This window comes from Haliotis rufescens, unplaced genomic scaffold (genome assembly GCF_023055435.1).
Source record: "Haliotis rufescens isolate VD_foot unplaced genomic scaffold, xgHalRufe1.0.p SCAF_5, whole genome shotgun sequence".
Taxonomy (NCBI): domain Eukaryota; kingdom Metazoa; phylum Mollusca; class Gastropoda; order Lepetellida; family Haliotidae; genus Haliotis; species Haliotis rufescens.
This window is the reverse complement of record NW_025964223.1, coordinates 30,712,156-30,738,667: the sequence shown is the minus strand read 5'-3', so window position 1 is coordinate 30,738,667 and position 26,512 is coordinate 30,712,156. Positions and strand designations below refer to the sequence as shown.

General features: G+C 40.0%; 1 protein-coding gene across 3 annotated transcripts in view; it reads left to right on the top strand.

Moving 5' to 3' along the window:
• The window catches only part of LOC124118346 (protein O-mannosyl-transferase TMTC2-like), a 475,717-nt gene that overhangs the window by 331,034 nt on the left and 118,171 nt on the right, over window positions 1-26,512 (top strand). The window lies entirely within an intron of this gene.

Genomic DNA, 26,512 nt, shown 5'->3' with positions numbered 1-26,512 from the left:
CCTACTTACTGGGGAGACCAGCTTTTGCAGTTGCAACTCCAAAAGACAGATCCCCATCAGTGGGGTCCTTACTACAGGTCTGGTTACTAGGTTGGACAACAAGCTGGCAAAGGGGATCAGCGCTTTTAACTATTGGACAATCCCCAAAATTCTGGATGGAAACAAAATGCAGAATTTGCTCAGAATTGGGGATGGGCAGGGGAGGAACTGGATGACCAGCCTGGATTTACAGGATGTATACCATACATGTTCTATTCATCGGGGATCCAGGAAATAACTCTGATTCACAGTAGATGGTCACCATTACAAGTTCTTAGTACTCCTGTTCAGGATATCCATTGCACCTTATAGGCCAGGAGAAATAGAGTTTGAAAATAGTATCCTGTAACAACTTCCTTTCCTAGGTCATAGTGACCTTGGGTCCATAATTCCAATTAATAAAGTATTTCATCAAACAAAGCATCATATAGTAGCAGAGGTCAACATATTTCATTTAGGAAGATGCAAATCCTGTTGATCAAGTTTTATAAGGTTAAAAATCTCCCATTAATAATGCTACAGATATGTCTGGTGGTACTGCAATTCTTGAAATCAGTGCTTGCTTAGGGCTAGATATATCAATATTTGTTTATTAACTTTGTTAATTACAGTTGGGTCAAGAACATCTATAAATGCATGTACATACCTCTCTTATCAGTGAAAATTGTCTCGAAGACCGTTGTAGTGCACAAAAAACAATATCCAGTCCAGTTGAAATGTTCCAAGGCATTGTCAATGTTGTCAAAGGGGGATAACTCTTATCACTTCTTTTCCTGAAGAATATTTGTTATGCAATATGATCTTCTCAAACCACGAGATAATACATAAAATAAAATGAATGTCTTAATAATTAGTTTTAGCATATACACTTTATCAAGAACAAAAAAAGTATTTTTTCTCTTACTTTTTATCAAGAAAATTTGCTAAAATAATTATTTTGGGAAAAGTTCTAAATCCATCTCTGTCATAATAGGTAAAAATTGCATATAAATCTAAAATATTATTTTACTATTTAAAATTAAATTTTTCAGATTTATATCAATATGAGGATAGAATTATAACCTTTCACTAGATATATTGCTTAAAAATATAAAGTTTCAAGATATTTCGTTAAAAAATATAAAAAACATCTTGGTTGTTGTTTTTAAATATTGATATGTTCATAATTAACTAAAATTTTGATAATGTTCCCCACCTAAGATATCTTAAGACTTTTAGTATGTGAGGTATTTCTGACTTAGAATCAAAACGATTTGTTTCTATTGTAATTTGTTTTGTGTTTCCCCACTATAGGCTCTAAATCTCCTGGCATATTGGCTCACAAATTTGTTTAAACTAGTGCTCCTTCATGGATATGTCAATGACTTCTATCGGCAGATCAGAACAAGAATCAGATTTGTCAGAGTACCATCTTCCTGATACAAGCGTTGTTTCATCTTGGCTTTTTGGTTCACCAAACCAAGTTGGAACTAAACCCTATGCAAGATATCATATATATTGGAGTCAGATTCCAACTAGACAAAGGAATAGATAGTCCACCAGAAGATTGTTATATCAAGATATGTTGCAGATGGTCACCGATGTGGCAGATCAACCCAATCACACTCTTAAGTCCCAACTGGCCTATAAGTAGTGCTGTATTTTGCGAGACCTGATTGTTTGACAGATGTTGCGATGATCGTTCATCAAATTATCAGAAAATAAAGTTTATAGTCATATTTATTAACATCTTCTCTGAGCTTAAGAATTTGCTTGTTTGAACAACAATGGATTAGAACTTAAGTTGCATTGATCTTAAAAATAGTTGTTTATACAGAAATGAATAATTAATTCCTCTACTCAGTATTTTCTAGTTACTAACATTTTATACAGGAATCTGCAACAGTACAAGCCTGCCTTGATTGGGCAACAGATATTAACTAAATGATAAGTCAAACAATAGTTAGGTTCAGTCCATTTACATAAATAGGGATGAAACTGAGTTCCCAATGTACCTACATTAATTTCTGTCGGTAAATTCAGATGTAGGCACAATGGGATTGAACCTTTTCCCTCATTCATTAAATATGTTTACTGTGCATGCGGCCCAATTAGGCGGATCGGATGTTGGGGCTTTTTTTATGACACTGGCCACTGCATCTACAGTCTCAGAATTGCATTCCTTGAATGAATGGACACTTTCACATGCTCAGATTGGAAACAGCAGGACCTTACCACATACATGTGATAAATGGCCAGAGTATGTCAGGCATAGTCATAGCCTTTAGCATCAGTCCGATGTTTGCATCTATCAGGGAGAATTTGAATATAGAAACAAATGACAACTTATGATATATACAGTGATCCCTCACTACAACACTGTAATAGTGAGTGAGTATGGGTTACCCCACTTTTAGCAATTTTTCCAGCAATATCATGGTGGGGGACACCAGAAATGGGCTTCACACATTTTACACATGTCGGGAATCGAACCCCGGTCTCCAGGGTGAAGAGCGATTGCTTTAACAACTTGGCTACCAGACTGCCCCTTAGTCCAAATGATTGATGAGCATTATCGACAATCAACTGTTTAAGGGAGGGGGAGTTGTAGAGAGTAGTAGAACAACTCAACAGTACATACTCGACCTACTTAACATGCTATAGCCTTGCCTTGCCTTGTACGTTGCATATCAGTTTTGAAAGAAAAATTAGAATATCGTAGTTTATGATTCATAGTGTAAAGAAAGATGTTATGCTTTATAATTTAAGTATTATGAACAGAAAAAAACTTCATCGTATCCCTTCAGAAATTCAGGTGAACGAACAGGTGACAACAAACTTGGTCAATAAAAATGTGAAATTTGAGATAAAACATCACTAGAAATGATGATTTACCATTTAAGTTGTATTTCCTGTTCTGCTTGGCATGTTTTATATGCAGAGATTAAGACTACCATATGTCTTTTCTCATAAACTAAGCTGGAAATAGCAATTTAGCTGTACACACATTTTCTCCAAATCTACCGATGATTCAACTTCAAGTAATTTTGATATAATGATCGTAACAATTTATTATTTTATCAGGAAACATTTATTCTAATATCATTATATTTTGGCTGCATCTTTTACTGTATATATTTTAAAACATTATAACATTTTGTGCAGCACTTCGGTACAGCTGATTGATATTACCGAATACTTTTTACTTATGGAACAATTTGACCAGTGACTCTTGAGACTTCCTGCGCTACATGTATTTTGATTTTGATAAGAGTCAAACTGCAAAAATATGACTTTCAATGGCTCAAAGTATAGCATCTATGATACATGTATCCATTCTGTGACAACTAAGGTTCATTTGAGGCATCAATAGCGGTAATCTGATCGTAGTTGCTGTAATTAACAGTGGTTTGGTACAATCTGCCAATCACTTCACACATGATTTCTCCGAAATTAATGTGAACAATATTGAGTGAAATTTTATTGAAGTTAATAAGAGGATTAAATTGCATATTTCAGTTTGGATTTGTTGACTGGTATTTCTGGTTTTATACTCCCTTCCACATTTTTCTCCCTTTCTCTAGTCTTGTGGCAATACATTTTTCTACTATAAATAGACAACGCAGTTGTTTACATTGCAGATGCAATAACTAGAAAGTGCAAGGATGTCATTTATGGCTAAATTTTCCAGAATGTTTTGGCTATTGTTATTACGAAGTAATTATATAATGAGGAAATGAAAACATGGGTCTATAGAACCTGAATATTCACCCTGTGTCCATAATGCATAATAATTTAACAAGTTCCTGTCTCACAAACTTGTTGCTAATCGCAAAACTTGGTTTGCTTGCTACTTAAAGTCAAATGATCACCAGCTTACCTAGGGTGCTCAGAAAAAAAACTATAGGCCAATTGAAATCATACCGCAAGATTATGAGACACACCCTTCCAACATGACCTCCATGATCAGTGTTTACTGAAGACGACAGAAATCTAATAATCATACAGTAAGCAATAATTACTACTTATAAATATTGTGAAAAATGATAAAGCTTGCCACGGTGTATTTATTACAAATACACACTGAAAACTGTAAGTACTGCAAGATTAGGGTAAGCCAGGCTATGTTCTCATGTAAATCAGCTGGCAATGTCTTTACGTTGGGAAAAATATGTTACCAGTGCAAAACTTGTTTTTATTTAAAATGTATGTAAAATTTGGGAGCCATGGATTACCGTGAGTTTGTGCTGTATTGAGGGATGCAAAATCAAGTGAAGACTGTTATAGCACTCTCATTTTATGGTTAACATCATTAATATACATAATACTTGCGAATGCTCTACCTCTATAACATTATTGCTATAAATCCTGTATATTGGCTGCAATCATACCGTACTAAACTTCCTGATTTTCAACTGGGGTCCACTTCACTGTCAAATATACAATTAGTTGTCCTCGCCATAGCAGCTTATAGCTCTTCAGTGCATAAAGGGGGAAAACCTCACTTCTTTCCTGTGTATGCGAGAGTCAACATGTCTACATATTTCTCTAGCACTAAGCTGTAGTCACACTATTCTAATTTGTTTCAGTATGAGTTTCTAAATCCTACTAATGTATTAGTAGTTTTGTGGACTCGTAAGTACGGGTTGCATGAGTGTTATCTTGCAATCTCTCCACGATGGCTTCCTCCTCTCAGTCAGCTTGTCACAAATGTGGCCAATTTGTGATCTCGGGTGACTCATACATAAATAAAAGTGTTGGAAGTGCAAAGAGTCTACCTGTACAGAGGACGGTCACTGTCCTCTCTGTCTCCCTCTCTCCAAGAAAGCCTTTGCCAAGCTAAATGATGCTATCACTAAGGCTAAGAGGAAAGATGCAACCAAGGGAAAGGTTGATGATATTATTATCTCCCAGACTAATAAACAACCTACCCCTCAGCCTGATCAACCGTCCGACACTCAACAGTTGTTTGTGCTGCCGGCACACCCGGAATTTCCTGTTGCCCTACTGGAGCGATTACTTGCTCAACAGAAATCCGAGATATCACGTTTTAAATTCCGTCTTTCGTCTCTATCACTGCAGGTAGAATGGATGAAAAGACTCAATTCCACCCAGGCGCAGAAGAATCCCCAGGCCAAGAGGCCACATGTGGGACCATGGGCCACCGGATGGAGCTTCAAGTCCAGCCACCAGCCACCAGCCAACTGTCCATCTCTAAACAGCCGTCTGCCTTACCCTCACAGGTGGCAAGACCATGCAAGTCCCCACACGGCTCTACCAGCCATCTGACTAAGCCAGTAGAGAAGCCGTCTAATGGTTCTCTCACAGACCGCACTGATTATTAGCCTCCCAACCCATTGTTAAGGCCTTACCACAGTCCGGCTTCTGTAAGGACCCCACAGGCTCTATGGACTTCAAGGCTACCATATGAGAACAACTCGGCCACTTTACGGTACTGACTGCTTGGATTATAAACCGGTAATAGGACTAGCCACTCAACAACACGAGCTCCATATGGGAGTTTCTGATCCGTTTTCCAATCCGTGGACAGATATTGTCAGAGTCATGGACACTGTTAGACATATCACCAACATGGGTCCAGTGGGCGGAAGTCTGTCATCCTACTGGAAATTGATCACCTCCAATCACTGGATCCTAGATGTAGTCTTTCAAGGCTACAAACTACACTTCCAGACCCAACCTCTTCTCACTTCTCGACCCTGAGGCCACAGATTTCATCTGGAATTTCATTACGGGCAGCCAATCTTGCCATCAACACATTATTGGAGAAATGAGCCATATGCCTTTTCCAGGACAAGGATGTCAGCAAGGGCTTTTTTATTCCCCAGTATTCCTTTTACCGAAGTAGAAACACAGAAATGAGAATGATCATCAACCTCAAGATGAACAAGGATTTTCTCATATCTCCTCCAAAATTCCAGATGGAATCTGTCTGGAAGCTAAGATCTACACTGCATCAGGAAAATTCGGCCATCAGCATAGACCTTCAAGATGCCTATCTCCATGTCCCGATAACATCCCTAAATCTCATGATTGAAATCATTCGAACATTACCGACTGGTACAATCAGATGATGGGATAAGTTTATCCAGTGGGGACAATGATCTGAATTAGGAAATGTTACTATTGATACCATCACTATAGTTGCCGACTTAGTCCTACATCTTTGTCAAATAACAAGTTTCGTCATCGATCCGCTCTTCATTCAGTTCTCCAAAACGAGATCTTTTCATCCTATCTTACACACACCCATGCATTCATTCCTTTTGGAAGATGTTTGTGTTCCTCGCAATTTCCTGAAATTGAACCTGTCAGTGGTTTTATCAGCTCTGCTAACAGAACCCTTTGAACCACTCGCTTTCGCTACATTTCTAAAAACATCAATGAAAACAGCCTTCCTATTATCGATGGCTACTGCTGCTAGGTTCTCTAAGCTACTTGCACTGGACTACTCAAGTGTCACTAATACCCCTAACTGGTCTTCATCACCTTAGGTTCTCTCACGGAATTCGTAGCAAAGAACCAAGCTGTTGCTCTTTGCCCCTTGGGTCACTGACATTACACCATTCCTGCACTAGGACCTTCGGTGGATCATCCCGACCATCTTTTGTGCCCCATAAGAGCTCTCAATGCTATCTAGCAGCGACAGATCCTCATTGCTGATGTCGGAAAAGATTATTCATCTCTTGCAAGACTCATTCCGACAAAGACATTACTGAGGCCACAGTAGCGGGATGGCTTAAGGCCACCACAGCCTCAAGTTATCGTCAGGCCCAGGACTCTTCTCCTCTCCTTGGATCGTGTTCCGCCCATGAAATCAGAGGTCTAGCCACAAGTCTTGCCTCATGGACTTCATGCAGTTTCCTCAGAACAAGTGATTTCAAGCTGCCAGGGGGAATTGCAGAACACTTTTACATCCTTTTACTTAGTTGATATTCAGCGCGATCTTAAAGGATTTACTCGCTAGGCCCTATTGTCACAGCATAGACGATAAATAATCAGTAGTTTTCCCTCCCTTCTACGGGAAAAAAAGTCGTCATAAATGATGCCATAGGTACTGGAAATGAGGTCATAAGGAAGAAAATGACTTCTATTGGTTCCAGAAGTGATGTCATTAACTCTTTCAACACTGTAGGCCGGTACACCAGCCAAGAAGCCTCGAGTCCCCAGACACCTTAAATAGTACATAATTTTATGAACCTACCTGTCATATCATTCATTTATTACATCTATCACATTTCACAATGTCTGAAATACGTATTCTATTTCAATTTATCATTTTTTATCAATAGAATAAAAAATTATTCACTATTTCCCGCAATATTGAAAATAAAATTCTCGGACACACACTTCAACAACGGGCAGACTTCGAAAATGTCAAAGAGCAAAATAAAGACGTTTCTAGCAAATCTTAAAATATAGCATACAAAGTAATGAATAAAATCAACAAAAATATATCTAAAAATTGTCAAACTTACAGATAAGTTATTATTTCCATGTTTTCTCGCATCCACATGTAATGTAAGAGTAAAAATGATTTGTTTGTTTGTTGTTTAACGCCACACTCAGCAATATTCCAGCTATATGACAGCAGTCTGTAAATAAGTCTAGTCAGGACCAGACAATCCAGTGATTGACATCATGAGCATCAATCCGCGCAATTGGAATCGATGACATGCATCAACCAAATCAGCGAGTCTGACCACCCAATCCCATTAGTCGCCTCTTACAACAAGCATAGTCGCCTGTTACGGCAAGCATAGGTTGCTGAAGACCTATTCTACCCTCAGATCTTCACAGGTGGTAAGTCAAATGACATCTAAGCTTTCGTTGCTTCGAGTTCTCGGCTCAAACATGATGTTTAATGCCAAAATATATGCATGTAAAATGCTTGTCACAGCTCGTAACCTAGCACGATACATCCACGAAGCACCATATTTTTAATATAGATCGTGTTTTCCTGCTTAAAATGTTCAGAATAACACGATTTAACAAATATCTTTTGTCAAAATCTGAAATTGATCATACGCAAGGACGGTACCATAGCCGTAATTTGATTGGCTGCCTTAGGTCACGTGCTCAAATTTGACCAATCAAACCGAGCAGATTTCAGCAAGAAAGCATCATTAGAAACCAATTTTTATCCAATAAAATCACATGTTATATATACGAATAGACTCGAGGCTATGTAACGAGCGTGTAGATGAAAAAACAAGCTTTCTGGTGATGTGTCATATGTCAGTCTTTGACAAACGTGTTATTTATATGAAGCTTCGAAAACGGAGGCATTTTTTCATGTTACTGATTGGACAGCCACTGTTATCAGAAATGGGTGATGACAGATACTATTTATAATTCTTTTTAAAATAATTTTCAAATTACATAAACAAAGAAAATAAAAAAGAAATAGGTAAGTGGATTTTATGAAATCTTATATTTTTACACTTATCCTATCTCACACTTTGCATTTCTCCCTTCTTCTTCGATCCTATGTGGGACCTTGCTTGAATCATTGTCAGATTCAGAATTATTGTCCTTCGCCACTTTTTTGGTTCGCGTATCTTAAATAGAAAAATATGGGAAAGAAGGACAATCAATGTCCTGCTTGTAAAGAATGCAGACGTACCTATTCAACGTCGAATCCCCACTCATTATGTTGCGACTGTCGGGGACAGTGCACCCTGGGTTCCCGATGTGCGGAATGCAATTCCCTAACTAACTTGGCTTTTAAAGTTTACCTGCAACGTTGTCGTCGTCGTATTGCCGATCGCCGTTCCAAAGCAGGGGATTCCAAAGCTAGTACCAGCTCATCATGCCTTAAAGACAATCCTGTCGAACCTGTAATTTCTGTCACAGACGACACCCTCTCAGACAGCTTCCTTACAGACAACTTGTCTTCTCACAACCTGTCTACAACTCCAAAGCAAGATATGCAGGTCGATGTGCGCTCGGTCCGTCTGATCAACCCAGGTCCTGCTCCCGTTATACCAGCGACAGATTGCTCCAGTCCTTTCTAAAGTCCCGCTCTTGGTTTCGGCTAGCTCTGCACCCCTCCTGGGGGCTAGAGATACGGTCGTCGATACGACTTCATCTCGGGTCGTTTTAGATCGTCACACTTCGTTACAACGTTCTCCCTCCAAGACGACTGATCGGCATTCCCACTCCCACGATCAGCGCTCTCGTTCCAAGGATCTGCATTCCCGCTCCCGGAATTGGTGCTCTCGCTCACAGGATCGGCGCTCCCGCTCCAAGGATCGGCATTCTCAATCGAGTATCAATGAGCATTATCGATCCTGCTCCCGATCGTCTTCGACTAACGATAGAGACCGGTCATCCATCGTTGACTACCAGCATAGCGGCTAGCCTCATGGGACCTCGTCGGCGGGGATACCTATGCGGCCCATAGAGGATGGGATACCTACCCGATCTACCATGACGGTTATTACCAGTGTCCCCTTACTTACGGTTTCCTGACTACATCTCTTCTGCCGTCTACGCCTACCCACCTCACAGTTCACAGGATTGGCATTCGTCGTCGAATAAAGAACGAGATCGTCGAAGTCATTCTCGGAGCCATTCTCGTTCGGTGCACAGATCGCCGGAGTGTAATTCTTCTAGGTCGGCCCCTTCCGACCCTGGTCCACCAATCCTTCCCACGAGTTGGGATCACAGGGATCAACAACAGACTTCGGAAACATCATTTTATTCTCTGGTGAAAGCAATATCCACTGTCCTCTTTCACCGTTCAGATCCTTCATCGAATCCTCAACCTACTGATCCTGTTCCGGTTCCGGTTGCCTCCCGTTCAACCCCACCCGGCTCGGGTGGTTTGGCTTCTACTTTGGGCGATCCCAGGCTCAACCAACTGACAATTCACAGCCGATAGGTGTACTTGACGACCCCGTGTCAAAGCCTTCCTCTGTTGGGAGTTATGAACCAGGTTCTCTGGATTCGCAATTCCATCAGCTAGTTCGTCCAAGATCACGCTCCCTCCAAGACCGGTCTTACTGGACATTAACTCTAACCTAGATACGGCTTTCGCGTCCTTTCATCGACTTCGGGATCGTCTCCATATCCCCCGCTTCATCCTTGAAGACACAGACACTCATGGCATGTCTACTACGGTCATCTCCCCCGAGATTGACAGTGACGTTTCTACTCTGTCTCAGAAGCGCTCAACCTCGTCTTAAGTGGTTGAAGATCGGGACCTAACGCACTTCGATACCACAGTCCGCCGTACCCTCCCACTTGTGTCTACTATTTTGTCAGCCATGGACACACTCTCCATCTCTCTCCACTCATTCCCAAGAAGATGCCTTTCCTCGGGGATTAATCAACCTTACACAAGACAAGCTTACGCAGATTTTGGACCTCCTCACTCACCACGCCGGCACCATGACGGCTCTTCGTCGCCATGATGTGCTACAACATTCTTCCTGGGATGACCAATTTAAGGCCAAACTGTATCAGCAACCCTGGTCTTCCCGCTGCTTGTTTGCTGACGTGATACAACAGGTTGCACAGGACGTGCAGAGAAATTCTAGCCTTCAGGTCACGGTGGACCTTCTACGTCTCCAGAAAAGACAATCCAGAGAAAGGATTACCAATATCCCAAATTTGTTCCTGCCCAGCGCGATTTACGTGAGCTTATTTCGTCTCGGCTTAATCCCTTTCGGACCCAAGAGAGCCAGCGAACCTTCCCAAGAGGGAGGGTCAGCAGGAACTTCACCTGTTATAGCAACGCCCGTAGGCGGAAGACTCCAGATTTTTGCAGACAATTGGACCACGCTCCCAGACCCCTTTGTGACGCAAGGGTATCGATTACCGATGATCGCACCACAACCTACGACACTCCATCCCCATCGGAAAACGTATCCGTCCGGAGAGCTACCAACATTGATCGAAACGGTAGGTACGTAACTTGCAAACACTTCTCGGCACACTTCCCGCGACCCCCGGGTTTTATTCCCCCATTTTACTTGTCCCCAAAAAGGACAGTTTAAAATTACGGCTCATTTTCAACATGAAGACTTTCAACGCTACATTCCTCGAAACCCCACCACATTTTCGCAGGACATCAATCGCGCTCCTTCGTACGCTCATTCATCCCGGCGATTATATGATCCATCACGATCTCCAAGACGCTTATCTGCACATTCCCATCCATCGGGAGCACCGTCACTTCCTCCGGTTTGTTTTTCAAGACCACCATTGCCAATGGAAGGTGCTCCCGTTTGCAATTTCTTCGGCCCCGTGCCTTTTTACACGCCAGACTTGACCCATCACGAAGTTCCTACATCTTCGCGGGATCGTGTTCAATTCTTATCTAGACAACTGCATTCAAGTTCAAACAATAGTTTTCAATGTTCATAATTCTAAGAATACTACCTCTATTTCATCAGAAGTACCCTCTCTCACCTCCCCAATCATCTGTCTCTAGTAGACTGGTGTTTGGAAAGAAGTGAGGTTTTCCCGCCTTTACACACAGAAGAGCTGTAGGCTGCTAAAGTGCTATGGCGGGTACAACTGATTGTATAGTTGACAGTGAAGAGGACACCAGTTGAAAATCTGAAAGTTTAGTATGGTGTGATTGAAGCCAAAATACAGGATTTATGGCAATGATGTAAAAGAGGTAGTATTCTTAGAATTATAAACAATGATAACTATTGTTCGATTTCTCATAAAAATAACTTATGCAATCATACTCTGTCATATCCTCACTTTACCTTTTAACTATAAGTTCACGCAGATGCCGTTTTCCTCCGTCTACAACTTGCCTTCACAATGCGTCTTCTCAGACAACTCGGATGGCTAATCAATGAACAAAAGTCGGAACTCATTCCCACTCAACGACTCCAATTCATAGGAGCCCTGTTCGACACTCGACAGACCCGTGAAGATTCTGGGGTAGAATAGGTCTTCAGCAACCCATGCTTGCTGTAAAACCGTAAAAGGTGACTATGCTTGTCGTAAAAGGCGACTGACGGGATCGGGTGACTTGGTTGATGCATGTCATCGATCCCAATTGTGTGGAATGATGCTCATGATATTAATCACTGGATTGTCTGGTCCAGACTCAATTATTTACAGTCCGCCGTCATATAGCTGGAATATTGCTGAGTGCGGTGTTAAACAACAAACCAACCAACCAACCAACAACACTTGGCAAGGTCGGATGTTCGTTCCCCACGACCGATGGGGGAAGATTCAACGCCTCGTACTGTCAGCACACAAACAGCCACTTCACCTGCGTCAATGGCAACAACTCCTGTGCCTCCTAACATTGGCGCAGGTGCTCAGTGTACGGGGTTGACTTCATTCGCGACCTCTCCAATGTTTTCTCGCGTCTTTTATCAGGATCAACGATTGTCACACGCCGATTTCTCTACTGCTCGATCTCCAACCTCATCTTCAATGGCGGCTGGTTGCGTTGAAAGTTTGCGACAGGGTCTCCTTGACGCCATTCATCGAGTCCTTCCATCTGTTCGTCGACGCTTCAACTGTCGGTTGGGGAGCACATTTTCAAGATCGGCAAGTAGCAGGGCGGTGGTCCAATGTAGACCATTGCCTTCACATCAACAGTCTCAAGTTCATCAACGATTCTGGCGATTTCGCATTGGTCGGACCTCCTCCGGTCCTCATCCCTCGTGATCCACTCCGACAACACAGTGGTGGTGTGGTCCATCAACAGGATGGGATCCACGAAGTCGATGTCCCTACTCTTATTTGCTCTCGAGTTCTTTTCTCTCGAGACAACTCCCTCAACATACATGTCCGGCTCACCACATTCTGGGGATATCCAACGTCATAGCAGACTCCCTGTCCCAACCAGACAGACCATCACCAACCGAGTGGTCTCTTCATCCACAATCGTTCCAATGGATCATCCTCTTCCGCTCCCCGACGACCTCCTCATTCAACCGCACTCTCAGTGGCTCCATCAGTCTCTGACAACGCTCCATCTTTGCGTTTGGCGCATCTGCAGAAGTCCCTAGTTGTAAAAGGTTACTCCCAGCAGGTAGCGAAGACCATCTCTGCTGCCCATGGATTGCCGAATACTTACATCACCTGCGTTCGACTCGGAAACTTTTGGGGGTCCACGTTGGCAACCTACCTCGCGGCTATTAACTCCGTCATAGCCACCACTTCCGGTGCGAAAGTTTCCACGGTTACGGAACTACAATCGCTCATCCGCCTCCTTCGTGGGACCTAAACGTTATTCTTCGACACCTGGTTTCCGCAGATTACAAACCACTGACGGAGAAGGATTTCGAGACAGTTACGCTGAAGACCATTTTTTTGTTGGCTTTGGCCCCTGCCGCACGGGTTAGTGAAATTCATGCTTTGGAAGTCACTAGGGTCCAGTTTGACAGATCCGGAAGTGGCAAAGCGTTCCTGGGGCTTCATTGGGATTTTGTGGCAAAGAACCAACTTCCCAGACAACCGGACCGGCTATTTACAATTCCCTCGCTCTCAGCTATTTTGGGATCGAACGACCATGAAGACCTCTCTTTGTGCCCGGTTCGGGCGCTTCAAAATATCTCAATGCGTCGCGCTTCCACAGACGTTCCCGGAAGAGACTTTTCATCCCATTGTCAACCGCGTCTACATCGGAAATTTCTTGGACAACACTATCCTTCTGGCTCCACTCCATCATTCTGCAAATGTATACTTTCGCTGGGCTGCCTACACCTACAACGTCCAATCCTCACAAGACTCGTGCGGTTGTTTCCACCATGGCCCTCCACAGCAACTGCACCCTTTCAACCATCATGGAAGGGTGCTTTTGGAAGTCGGATACTGTGTTTGCGTCCCACTACCTGCGTGACATTTCAGCCGATCCTATACATTCAATCACAATCGTACAAGGGCTCAACAAGTTCGGTTCGTTGGTGTTGGCACAACAACTGTCTCGCCCCAGTTCATGCAGAACATAAACTGTTATACTTCATAATCCTTGCGGGTTACAATTGTATATACAGAATAAATCAATAATTACATTTTTTTTATTGTTCAGGGTTTCCCAGATTGAGTCCCTTTTGGAGGGTGGATTAACTCATCTGTAGAGACTTTTTAGTCTTAATTTACGAAGTCACCATTCGGTGCGGCCGATCAAAGCAAAACAAAACAAACACAACAGCAAAAAAGATTGGTGTCCCAAACCTTTATTCCGCTCACCTCTGCCTAAGGTATCTGTGATGTAGGGTTTTGGTTCGAAGGTCCATTGCTATGGAATTTTGTCGATCGTTCCTCTTATTGTTTTTGGTTCGCTTCATACACTCGAACGTGTTTGATAACCATGACAAAGCGTTAAAAGAGTTACCAAACCTAACGCACTCTATGGTCCGTGGGAGATAGTTGCTGTGTTTTGTTTGAAGAATAGATGCCCTTCCAGGATCGATTTCAAGACGTCTGCCATTTTGCTTATGCATTTACAGCTTCGCTGTCGTTCTATTTGTACAATGACATACAGGAAAAAATGTTCGGCATGTATACCTGATCTCCTGCTGTTTTGTTTGAGTAACGTATTGGGATCATTAACACCAATTGATCGTGTGTATATTTTCCCGCTCACGAGTTCATGTCTTTAGACGCGAGACAGTTTTTTCAAAATTCTGAAACAAATTCAAAATTACACTCTCTACAACCAGCTTCCTCATGCATATCTCACAGTTGTAGTCTATACAGGCATACCATCTGCGGCATACCATCCAACTGTGGGATAAAATGCAAAGTGTGACATAGGATAAGTTTAAACATTTGGAAATTTTAGTATAAATTGTATATTTATATACTTATCCTATCTCACACGCGATAGGCCCATCCGACATCCCCGCATCTCATTTACTCTAGCCTAATAAGCTCTGCGAAAGAGAATGAATTGGTAGAGGCGCACACGTGGTCAGTTCAAGCAGGCACTACGTGCACAAGAGGCACGTAATTGACCTAGCTTTTGGACATAACCATGGAGATGCAGGGGGGCTGGGTTGGCTATTTTTAGTTTAGAAGCTGGAAACATGATTCAAGCACGTTTCCACATAGGATCGAAGAAGAAGGGAGAAATGCAAAGTGAGAGATAGGATAAGTATATAGATATACAATTTATACTAAAATTTCCAAATTTGCGAAAATCGTCAATTTGTCGTTTCGTTTGTCCTTAATCTGGACGTTTATGTGTAAGCTTACATTTTTTATTTACAATGAACTTAATCAAGTTGTAAATACATTATTTAAATAATGTGATAAACATAACTTTCATATTTATAAACAATAGGATCAGACCTTTTAAATGGTGTATATCATGTAGTAGCAAAGATGTTTTACAAGCAGATGTTTTCTTTGACAAGTGTTGGCTTCATCTATCACACAAGAGTCTCTGGGAACTCAGTGTCACAGCAGTAAACGCTTCTGGTTGACTGGTTTTGAAAGAGTTAATGACATTATAGAAACCACAAGTGATGTCATAACCAGAAAATGAAGTCATTTAGACCGGAAGGGACATCAGAAACCGGTAGAAAAGACCATAAGTGACGTAAAAATATATCAAATTATTATTTCCTATTGTAGGGATAATCATAAATAGGGATATCAGCAATATAACAATAGTTATAGAAAAAGTATCACATATTGACTGATTATTCCTCTACACAATTTTCATGTTCTTTTGAAATGGTTCAAGACATAACATCTCTTGGGGATTTGAAACAGTTATGTGATGGAAGTACAAAGTAAACGGACATTTCTGTCAACTTTTCAAGGAGTGTACTGGAGGCAGAACCCACCTTCTCTCTGGTACATTCTGGCAATGATGTAATAGATGATGTAATCGCATGAATTATCAAACAATAGTTATCAATGTTCATAATTCTAAGAATACTACCTCTATTTCATCAGAAGTACCCTCTCTCACCTCCCCAATCATCTGTCTCTAGTAGACTGGTGTTTGGAAAGAAGTGAGGTTTTCCCGCCTTTACACACAGAAGAGCTGTAGGCTGCTAAAGTACTATGGCGGGTACAACTGATTGTATAGTTGACAGTGAAGAGGACACCAGTTGAAAATCTGAAAGTTTAGTATGGTGTGATTGAAGCCAAAATACAGGATTTATGGCAATGATGTAAAAGAGGTAGTATTCTTAGAATTATAAACAATGATAACTATTGTTCGATTTCTCATAAAAATAACTTATGCAATCATACTCTGTCATATCCACACTCTAACTATTAATCACTATGTAGGCTACATACTACATACTACAAGTCGCTACCACAATTCTCTAAAAGTTGTTGGATAGAAGTTAATTACAAACAAATACTGGGTCAGCATGTCAAAGGTAGGTAAGTATGGCCAAATCATACATTTTCAGGCTCGAGACTTGGCCCTATAGTGCCTATGTTACATTGACAAAAGAATGTACAAAGAAATCTCAGATTTGTCAAAAGCTAGCATTGCCACTGGTCTGTCTAAATCTACGCTAAAGCACATCACAATGTGAAGACTAGTGCTATGATTATCCAGTTATCTCAATATATATCCAGCTAGCAATAGTACGTTTACAGTATGCTGAAACCCTATAAAGAATCACGTGGGATTAATTGAGGAATATGCCATTGAGTCAACTATCACTACATTGCGGTCTCAACCTTCACAATCTTTTGATGAATGACATCACACTATTCATTATTGTTATCTGTGTTAAAAATATTTCATTTTTGCAGCAAATGAATTCCCTTCCCTCTAAATTGTTGTTATCAATGCAAATCTGCTGTCACCAAAGTCAGATCAATGAGAGACAACCTCCTATTTCATGGCATAGTGGAGATGATTGGCGAAGAGCCGAAAGATATCATAAAGGACTTAGTTGAGCGGGAGATGAAGTGTAACACAGAGATTAACCTTGCGAGAGTTCATAGAATGGGATCACGAAATGAAAACAGACCCCTACAATAGTGGCTAGATTCTCTAATTCTGATGAGAGATGGAACGTTCTAACCAGTGCGAAGAACCTCAAGGACACACAGTTTGGCGATAGTGAACAGTTCCCACCTGAAATTGTTGAACAGCGACAAGAGCTTCTCCCTTTGCTGAAAGAGGCTAAACACAGAGGACTTAAGGCAAGTCTAACTGTTGATAGACTGTTTATTAACAATAGAAGGTGTTTCCCTGGTGAGAATCCGTTCGAAGATTCAAGACAGTCTATGTGGTCACTCAGACCTTTGTATGCCAATGTTCTTGAACATTCCAAAGATAAACAACCATGCAAGACGCGACGAATCGAAGAGGATAGTGACATAACACATCTCTAGGCATACAATGAACGTGGGCCTAACACTGCCTATGCAAATGAAAATGTAAAAATTTTGCTAAATGTTGTGCGTGAAGACCATTGTGATGTGTATGTTACAAATAACAATAATGTGTCACCCATCAACAAAAAGCATGTGAATCATATTGTGACGATATTCGTGTACATGCAGATAATGAAAACCAACAGAGCAGCCTGTGTATGAGCCCTCGCCAACAGGCGCTTTCATATCACGTAACAGTGAGGGTTCTCATTTTAAACTGATTTACTTAAATGTATGTGGTTTGAAATCGAGATTACTTATTCCTGAATTTTACGAATTTGAAACTATGAAACGTTATGCTTTGTTGAAACAAAACCAGATGAATTTGATTGTATTGACATTCCTGGATATGTAATGTTTTATAAACATAGAATTACAAGTACTGGTAGAAAATAATGCGGTATAGCCTTTGCTATGAAGCATGAATACGTACAGCATTTCCAAAGAATAGCCGTATCCTCAGAATATGCTATATGGTTTCTCGCTTCCCATGAAATATTTAATGTACCCTGTAATGGAGATATATATATTGGTATCTCATATATCCCACCAGAGGGTTCGCCATATTACCCTGACGAAACATTTCCAAAACTACATTATGAAATCTTGTGTAAATTATCAGTAGATTGCGACAATAGTATTTTTATCATTGGTGACTTCAATGTTTGTCAGATTTTATTACAACAAACTCAAGCTCTATCAACGAAGATATATTCCCCAACGATTTTGTTGACTATATGAATGATGTTGAAAGACTAAAATATGCTAATGTATTGTTAGAAAGGTCAATTCAGGATGTAGGGATGCCAACCTCACATGGTTATAAGTCTTTTTGATTTATGTAAAAACAACAATATATACATTGTCAATGGCCGAGTTGGACATGACAAAGGAGTTGGCAAAGTTACATGTAAAGGAGTAAGCTTGGTTGATTATGCTGTAGCGAGTGCTAATGTTTTCCCAACAATAGAAGATTTCAAGGTCCTGGATTTTGAACCATGATTCTCAGATATCCACTCACCTATCACTGTAACACTAACAAAAAACTTGGATAAGCCTGTTACACCCCAAGCGTTGAGACCAGAGAACGACACAAGCCCCCGCCTTAGAAAATGGAATAGGACGCTTGCTACTGAATATGTCGACTCTATTGACAAAGGGCTTATACAATCCATTGAATCTGAGCTACTTTGTGCTGATTATTGTAAGCCAATTGATGTTATAACAAAAGAAAATGACAAAATAAGTGATGTGCTTCTTCGTACTACTGGCAAAGTGTTCAGATTTATTAGGAGTCTGAGAAAATCAACACCCCACAAGCACTCTAAAATTTGGTTTGGTAAACAATATAAAATCGCCCGTGGAAAATACTTTGAGGCCAAGAGATATTTCAAACGTAGTCAAACATTCCAAAATAAACAACGACTAGTTAATGCAAGTAAAAGTTATAAAAACTGCATTCATAAATTTTCAAATATGCATTTTTAAAAACTTCAAGACAAATTATATAATGTTGAAAGAAATTACCCCCGTTCATATTGGAAACTTCTTAAGCAAAGGCAGTCTGTCGATGAAAACCTACCAGATAGTGAAGCATTATTCAGCTTTTTATCCCCCCGGCATATAATGCGGGGGGATATAGCGATCAGCCAGTCTGTCTGTCCGTCTGTCTGTCCGTCCGTCCGTCCGTCCGTAATCATTTCCTTTTCCGGGGCAGAATTCCCAAACCATTCAGTGTATTTGATCGAAACTTGGCAAATCTATCTGGCGCATACTGAAGTGGTGCCTTTTGATATTTTGGGATTTTTCGAATTTTTGTTTTTTTAAATTTTTATGGAATGAAGTTGGACATAGACTCAATTGGGGATGGGGTTCGTTTCCGGGGCAGAATTCCAAAACCATTCTGTGTATTTGATCGAAACTTGGCAAAGGTATCAGGCACATACTGAAGTGGTGCCTTTTCATATTTTGGGATTTTTCGAATTTTCATTTTTTTAAATTTTTATGGAATGAAGTTGGACATAGACTCAATTGGGGATGGGGTTCGTTTCCGGGGCAGAATTCCAAAACCATTTAGTGTATTTGATCGAAACTTGGCAAAGGTATCAGGCACATACTGAAGTGGTGCCTTTTGATAATTGGGATTTTTCGAATTTTTATTTTTTTAAATTTTTATGGAATGAAGTTGGACATAGACTCAATTGGGGATGGGGTTCGTTTCCAGGGCAAAATTCCAAAACCATTCAGTGTATTTGATCGAAACTTGGCATTCATATGGACGTGACTATGGTGAATCTTTTGTGGGTAAACAATGTATGCTTCTTAAAGAACATTAAACTGTTGACTCATTACATACAGAGTTGCACATTTACTAGTGGTTACTTTACAGACAGCTGCCGGGGGGATATGTCATCTTTCTGATGACTCTTGTTTAAATATTTTAATGAAGTTTCGGCAGATGGCGACTTTGATATTGATAATCTATGTAAAGTAAACATGGAAGAAAGCACAATACTTCATGCAGCTATTACAAGAGGTGAAATAATAAACTGTGTGCAGAATTTACAAAATAACAAAGATGCTGGTCTTGATAATATAATTAACGAATATATTTCAAGCACAATTGATGTCTTTGTAGATATTTATATCAAACCTTTTAGCATGGTTCTTGATACTGGTACATTCCCAGAAAAATGGTTAGTAGGTGTTATCAAACCCATATTTAAGGGTAAAGGTGACCCACAAAACCCTGAAAATTACAGACCCATTACCCTGCTTATCTGTTTCGGTAAGCTTTTCAGAGCAGTTTTAAATAACCGTTTACAAACATTCATCGAAACAAACTCCATATTGTCGGAAGCTCAGGCAGGTTTCAGAAAGTTATTCTACCAGTGATCACATCTTTGCTCCATATAACCTCATGGAATTATTAAAAAAGCTAGGAAAAAGAAATTATTTTCTGCATTTGTAGATTTTCAGAGAGCATTTGACACAGTTTGGCAATGAGGACTTTGGCAAAAACTATTACAAAATAACATATCTGGAAACTGTTTTAACGTTGTTTATAATATGTACCAGAATATCAAATCATGTGTTTCCTGCAATGGTAATTTAACAGGTTTCTTTTCATGCAAATTTGGAGTAAGACAAGGAGAAAACCTGTCGCCTGTCTTGTTTGCAATATTTTTAAATGACCTCGAGGCATCTCTTGTACAGGATTTATGTAAAGGTGTCCAATTGAAACCAGATGAATTCTATGATTGAATAGAAAATATTGTCACACTATTTGTATTACTGTAAGCAGATGATGCAGTGCTATTGGCCACAAAAGCTTATGATCTGAAACATATAATAGACTCATTTCATAATTAATGTATACACTGGTGGCTTAAGGTTAATACTACCAAAACTAAAATATTAATATTTGGTGGATCAAAAACTGATTATAAACATAATTTCAAAATTGGTCATGATGTTTTGGATAAAGTTGATTCCTATAACTACCTTGGTGTTATCTTTCCCAAAAAATTCGAAATTCACTTTAAGAAAGAAAAAGTTAATAGAACAAGCAACGAAAGCTATGTTCTATGTTTTATGCCAAGGACGGAAGTTAAATTTGTCACTCAAATGTCAACTGCGGCTTTTTGACAATATGGTTGTACCAGTTTCTTCTCTACGGATGCGAAGTATGGGGATTTGAAAACATCTCAGCTCCAGAAAGTTTACATTTGCGTTTCCTAAAATATCTTTTATCATTAAGAAAATGTACTCCAAATTTCATGGTCTAGGGAACTTGGAAGACCTCATCTATCAAACATCGTCAAAATGAGAATGATAAGTTTTGGGGCAAAATTACTTTCCGGGAAATCATCTAAATTATCCTTTCTTGTATACAAGTTCTTATTTAATGATGACCTATTTGGAAAATGTAAACATAAATGGATTACATATATCAAAGACTTTTGATGAACTTGGACTTAGCTAAATTTGGTTTTCACAAAGTTTAAAAAATCCCTCATACCCAAAACATCTAGTCCATGACAAAATAAATGACATTAACCTACAGTGTTGGACCACTACAAGGGATAAGTCTTCAAAAGGCACAATGTATAGTATCATTAAAAAGGATTGCCTTAATTTTGAATATTATTTAAACGTACTGCAGGAAAACGTGTGGCGAGTCTTACTTAAGTTTAGAACTTGCAATCATAATCTACCTTTTGAAACTGAGAGATGGAGAAAAATACCTTTAACCGAAAGGAAATGCCAACCCTGCAAATTATCTGACATAGGTGATGAATTTCATTATTTGTTTATTTGTCCATCTTAAGAAAACGAAAGAAAACATTTTTTCACAGATTCTACTACATTAAACCCAATATGCATAAAATGAATTTACTTTTCAATAATTCACGACTAGGAACACCGAGAAAACTGTCGAAATTCTGTAAAATCATCATGTCATTGTTTAAACCTATCAAGTAACTCTCCCTCTTTTTGAATTGCACATACATTGCTACCATAGTAAATCTGTATAAATATGCATGCATGCTCGGCCAAGATGTTTTTGTATATATTCTATATTTATATGTATATGTATTATGTTGTAGAAATAATTTTGTACCTCTGATGCCGCTTATATAGAGGCCTGAGCGTAAATAAAGTTCAGTTCAGTTCAGTTCAGTTCACAATCATCAGGTACCTCCCATTATGTGCTATCGAATTCGCCACTAAAACTTCGTGTTAGCCGAGACAGGACACGCACATGTCCATCATACTACTTGTCACGGCCCACTCACTGCCCATTTCTTCACAATGGTATGCGCCAGTGGGCGAACCTCATACAGTCGTACGGGGTTATTTTTCAGGTCACAACTCAACTTATCCTCGCCTACCAGTAGTTTCTGATAAATCTGATAACCAATAAGCTCATGTATTGTATGACTTGGCTGGTCATATGTATCTGTGTTTGCATTAAATTTTAGTATTTATACAGGGTGCTGTCAAGGTGAAATCCAGACAAGTACCTAGGTTGAGTGTTATCAGTGTTTTACTCAGGTCCTGATGATGGTTACAAGTATTGACTACGGATTATATCAATTTTGCTTCCACATCAGCGTCTGGCATGCCTAGTTTGGTGTAGACAGCATCTGAGGTTCAGAAGACAAGACTGGGACGGTATACTGTTCACAGATGAGTCCAGGTTTCATCTGGACAGCTCTGATGGTCCACAATCATCGGGGAGAATGTTTTAATGGTACTTGTGTTACTAAACGTCACCTGTTTTCGGGTGGAAGTGTAATGGTATGTGTTGGCATTACAACTCATGCAAGAACACAACTCATCATTCTTAATGGCAATTTGAATGGCATATGCTACCAGGATGACATCATTTGAGATCATGTTCTACCCTTAGTGCAAATGCAGGGACATAACGTCACATTCCGGCAGTATAATACCCGCCCATGCATTGCACGTGTTGTAACAGACTTTTTGAGGCAGCATAACATTGCATAACTCCAAACCTCTCCCTCATAGAACACGTCTGGTATGAGTTGAAACGACTGTTATGTGTATGGGTGTATGCTTTTATATGTTTGTTAGTATATCAGATGCATTTAGACTTGAATTGAAACAAGAAGGCTTGGGTTGCGTAATTTTGCTTGAATAGTACACCTGGGGAGCTGGCTGCCTGAGCGGGTTAAGTAATTATGTAACAAGTGAAGCTTGTAGCTAATCAGCATTATAGTATAAGGTTGGGGTGATTCAAAAATAGTTAGTTTTTTCTGCTTCTTGGGTGTTGGCCAGACCTGTATTTTAACCTCCTCATTTTTAATGTTAAAGTTCAGAACACTGTGTGAGAGATTGTATCCCATGTCGGGGCTTGTGAAACTGAACTAGAAATCATGCTGATATCTGCAAATGTGTGCCTTGGAAAACTTGCAGTGTGAGCTTATGTGAAACTATGGATATATGTGTTTTCGTGGACCAAGGAGTGGAGTGAACAATCAAACATGGAAATCAGGGTGACTATATAAGTATACAATTTGCTGTAGCCCTTTGATGGTGATATTATTTGTACATGGAAGCCCAAGCCTAATTCTCTCATAGTAAACTTAGCTGTATTGGTAATCTATCATGCATTGTTAATAAATATCTGTCTTAATTGTTGTGCGATCCTTTCATTGTGCGAATGGATTTGGAGTGTATCCCTTCGTTCCACTTCCACTCGTAACAAATTGGGGGCTCGTCCATTTCTTTAAAGGGAACTATAATTAAGCGGGAAGCAAATTTGCATTTGTGTGTTAAAAGCAATACAAAAGTTAAAAAAAAAAGATAAAGTATTTGCTATATATTGGCAAACATCTTTGGGAGAGCACAACAATGTTGTTTTGTATATCATAGGTACTTCAATATCACATGTGTATGATAGTGCAACATGAGTTTTGTAATTATTGAGTTTGTGAAATCTATGACCAGAGCTAAAATTCTTAACCTCCCAAAAGCAGATTTGTTTGTATTAGCTGATTATTTCAGTATTGATGTTGATAAGGCAGCTAAGAAAGGAATTATTTAAAATGTGATATTGGATGATTTAGCCAACAAGGAACTGATTAGAATGGATAGTACTTCGGAGGGGTATGATGATGGGAGAACTCATCAGACACAATTTGACCGAGAAATTGAGTTGTTAAAATTTCAAAGTTTAGAGAAAGAATGAGAACGGGAGTTTGAATTAGAGAAGCAGAGATTGGATTGGGAGGAGAGAGAGCGTGAGAGACAATTTCAGTTAGAAAAGTTAGATCGTGAGAGACGGAATGAGTTAGACAAGATCGGAGCTGCTCATCAGCATGTGGATGTTTCTAAATTCATTAGGTTTGTGCCTCGTTTTCGGGAAAGTGAAATAGATACATATTTTGATCATTTTGAGAAAACGGCAACACATTTGAAATGGCCTATAGAGTGTTGGACTACTTTGTTACAAAGTGTGCTAGTGGGTAAGGCTCATGAGGCTTATGCAGCTTTATCTTTGAGTGATAGTGCAAGTTATGAGTTGGTCAAGGATACTATTTTGAAGACATATGAGTTGGTGCCAGAAGCGTACAGACAAAAGTTCAGGAACTACAAAAAATATGATAACCAAACGTATGTTGAGTTGGCCAGGGCCAAAGAGACTGCATTTGATAGATGGTGTACATCTAAGAAGGTCGATAGACAGTATGATAATTTGAAACAGTTAATCCTGGTTGAAGAGTTTAAAAGGTGTAGTTCTACTGAGATTAAAGTGTATTTGGATGAACACAGTGTAAACACTTTGAGTGAAGCAGGTAGATTGGCAGATGAGTATGCACTTACTCATAAGAGTTCGTTTTCACGAAATTTTCAATCTAGCGGAGGTCAAGGACGTGGTAGTGCCAACCATACCTTGGGTCACAATTCTCAGTCATCTAGGTATTATGGTCGTGGCAGTAGTAATTCATCCCAGTGTCAGTCATTCCAGGGCAATCCATCCCAGGGTCAGTCTTATTACTACTCAAATAGTAATGTTGGTCAGGGGCGTGGTCAGTCTAACTACTATTCCAATGGTAATGGCGGTCAAGGTCGTGGTCAGTCGAATTACTATTCCAATGGTAATGGTGGTCAGGGTCGTGGTCAACCTTATGGCTATTCCAATGTTAATGGTGGTCAGGGTCGTGGTCATCAAGGCAATCGTGGAGGTCAAGGGGCAGATAATCATCCAGGCAATCAACAAGGCAGAACAAACACTTATACAGGGGGTGGTAGAAATCCAACTCAAGATAGAAGTGTCCAGGGTAGTGGTTGTGCTGCATTGTTTGAAAAGTCACCAAGCAGTTTTCTTGCAAAAGAAAGCCCTGTTATTGGGTCGAAGTGTGATGTTGAACTAGACAGGCATAAAGCATCTTATGATCCTTTCATATCTAAGGGTGAGGTTTCATTGAGCAATGGTGAGCAACATCCAATTACTATTCTTAGAGATACAGGTGCTTTACAGACACTTATATTGGAAGGCATAGTCCCTCTGTCAGAGAAAACTTACACTGGTACAAATGTCCTCATGCAAGGTATTGAGTGTGGTGTGATTAACGTTCCTCTTCATAGGGTAGAACTTAAGTCCAAATTTGTATCAGGAACTGTTATTGTTGGAGTTATAGAAAAACTGCCTGTTTCTGGCGTGGATCTTCTGTTGGGGAATGATTTGGCTGGAGGGGAGGTTAAGGCTCATGATTTAGTTGGTCGGGTGGACCCAATTGTTTGTGAGGAACCTACCGTTTGTGCAGATGTAGTGGGTAACAATATTTCAGAGACAGATCAGAGTTTGGATCATGAGGGTATAGATGATATCGTATTGTATCCTTCATGTGCTGTGACGAGGGCTAGAGCAAGAGCAAAAGCTCAGTCAGAGGAGATCTCAGTCCCAGTTGAGAAAGTTAGTGATTTTGAGTCTGAGTATGATTTGTCACATACATTTATGAGTGAGGTGGATGTTGTGAAGGATACTGATGGTAGTAATCCTGTGGGGTTAGCACAAAGAGGAGACAGTTTTGAAGGAGTTTGGTCCAGAGAAGAACTCATTAGGAATCAAAATGCAGATGTAGAGGTACACAAACTGAGGGATAAGGTTTTATCTGAGGTGGAGATTGAAAATGTACCTGTTGGGTATTACTTGGATATGGATGTTCTCATGAGGAAGTGGAGACCGCCGGATAGTAGTGTGGATGAGTTTTGGCAGGTTCAAAACCAAATTGTAGTGCCGAGATGTTATCGTCGTGACATTCTAAGTCTAGCTCATGATTCGATGTTAGCAGGTCATTTAGGAGTTACTAAGACATATCGGAAATTGCTGAACCATTTCTATTGGCCTGGCTTGCAGGATGATGTGAGGAAATATTGTAGGACTTGTCATACTTGTCAGTTGGCAGGAAAACCTAATCAGACCATTCACAAGTATCCTTTACAACCAATTCCAGCATTTGAGGAACCTTTCTGTAGAATTTTGATTGATTGTGTGGGACCATTACCAAAATCTAAGGCAGGCCATAAGTTTTTGTTGACCATAATGTGTACTTCCACAAGGTTTCCAGAGGCAATTCCTTTACGGAATATT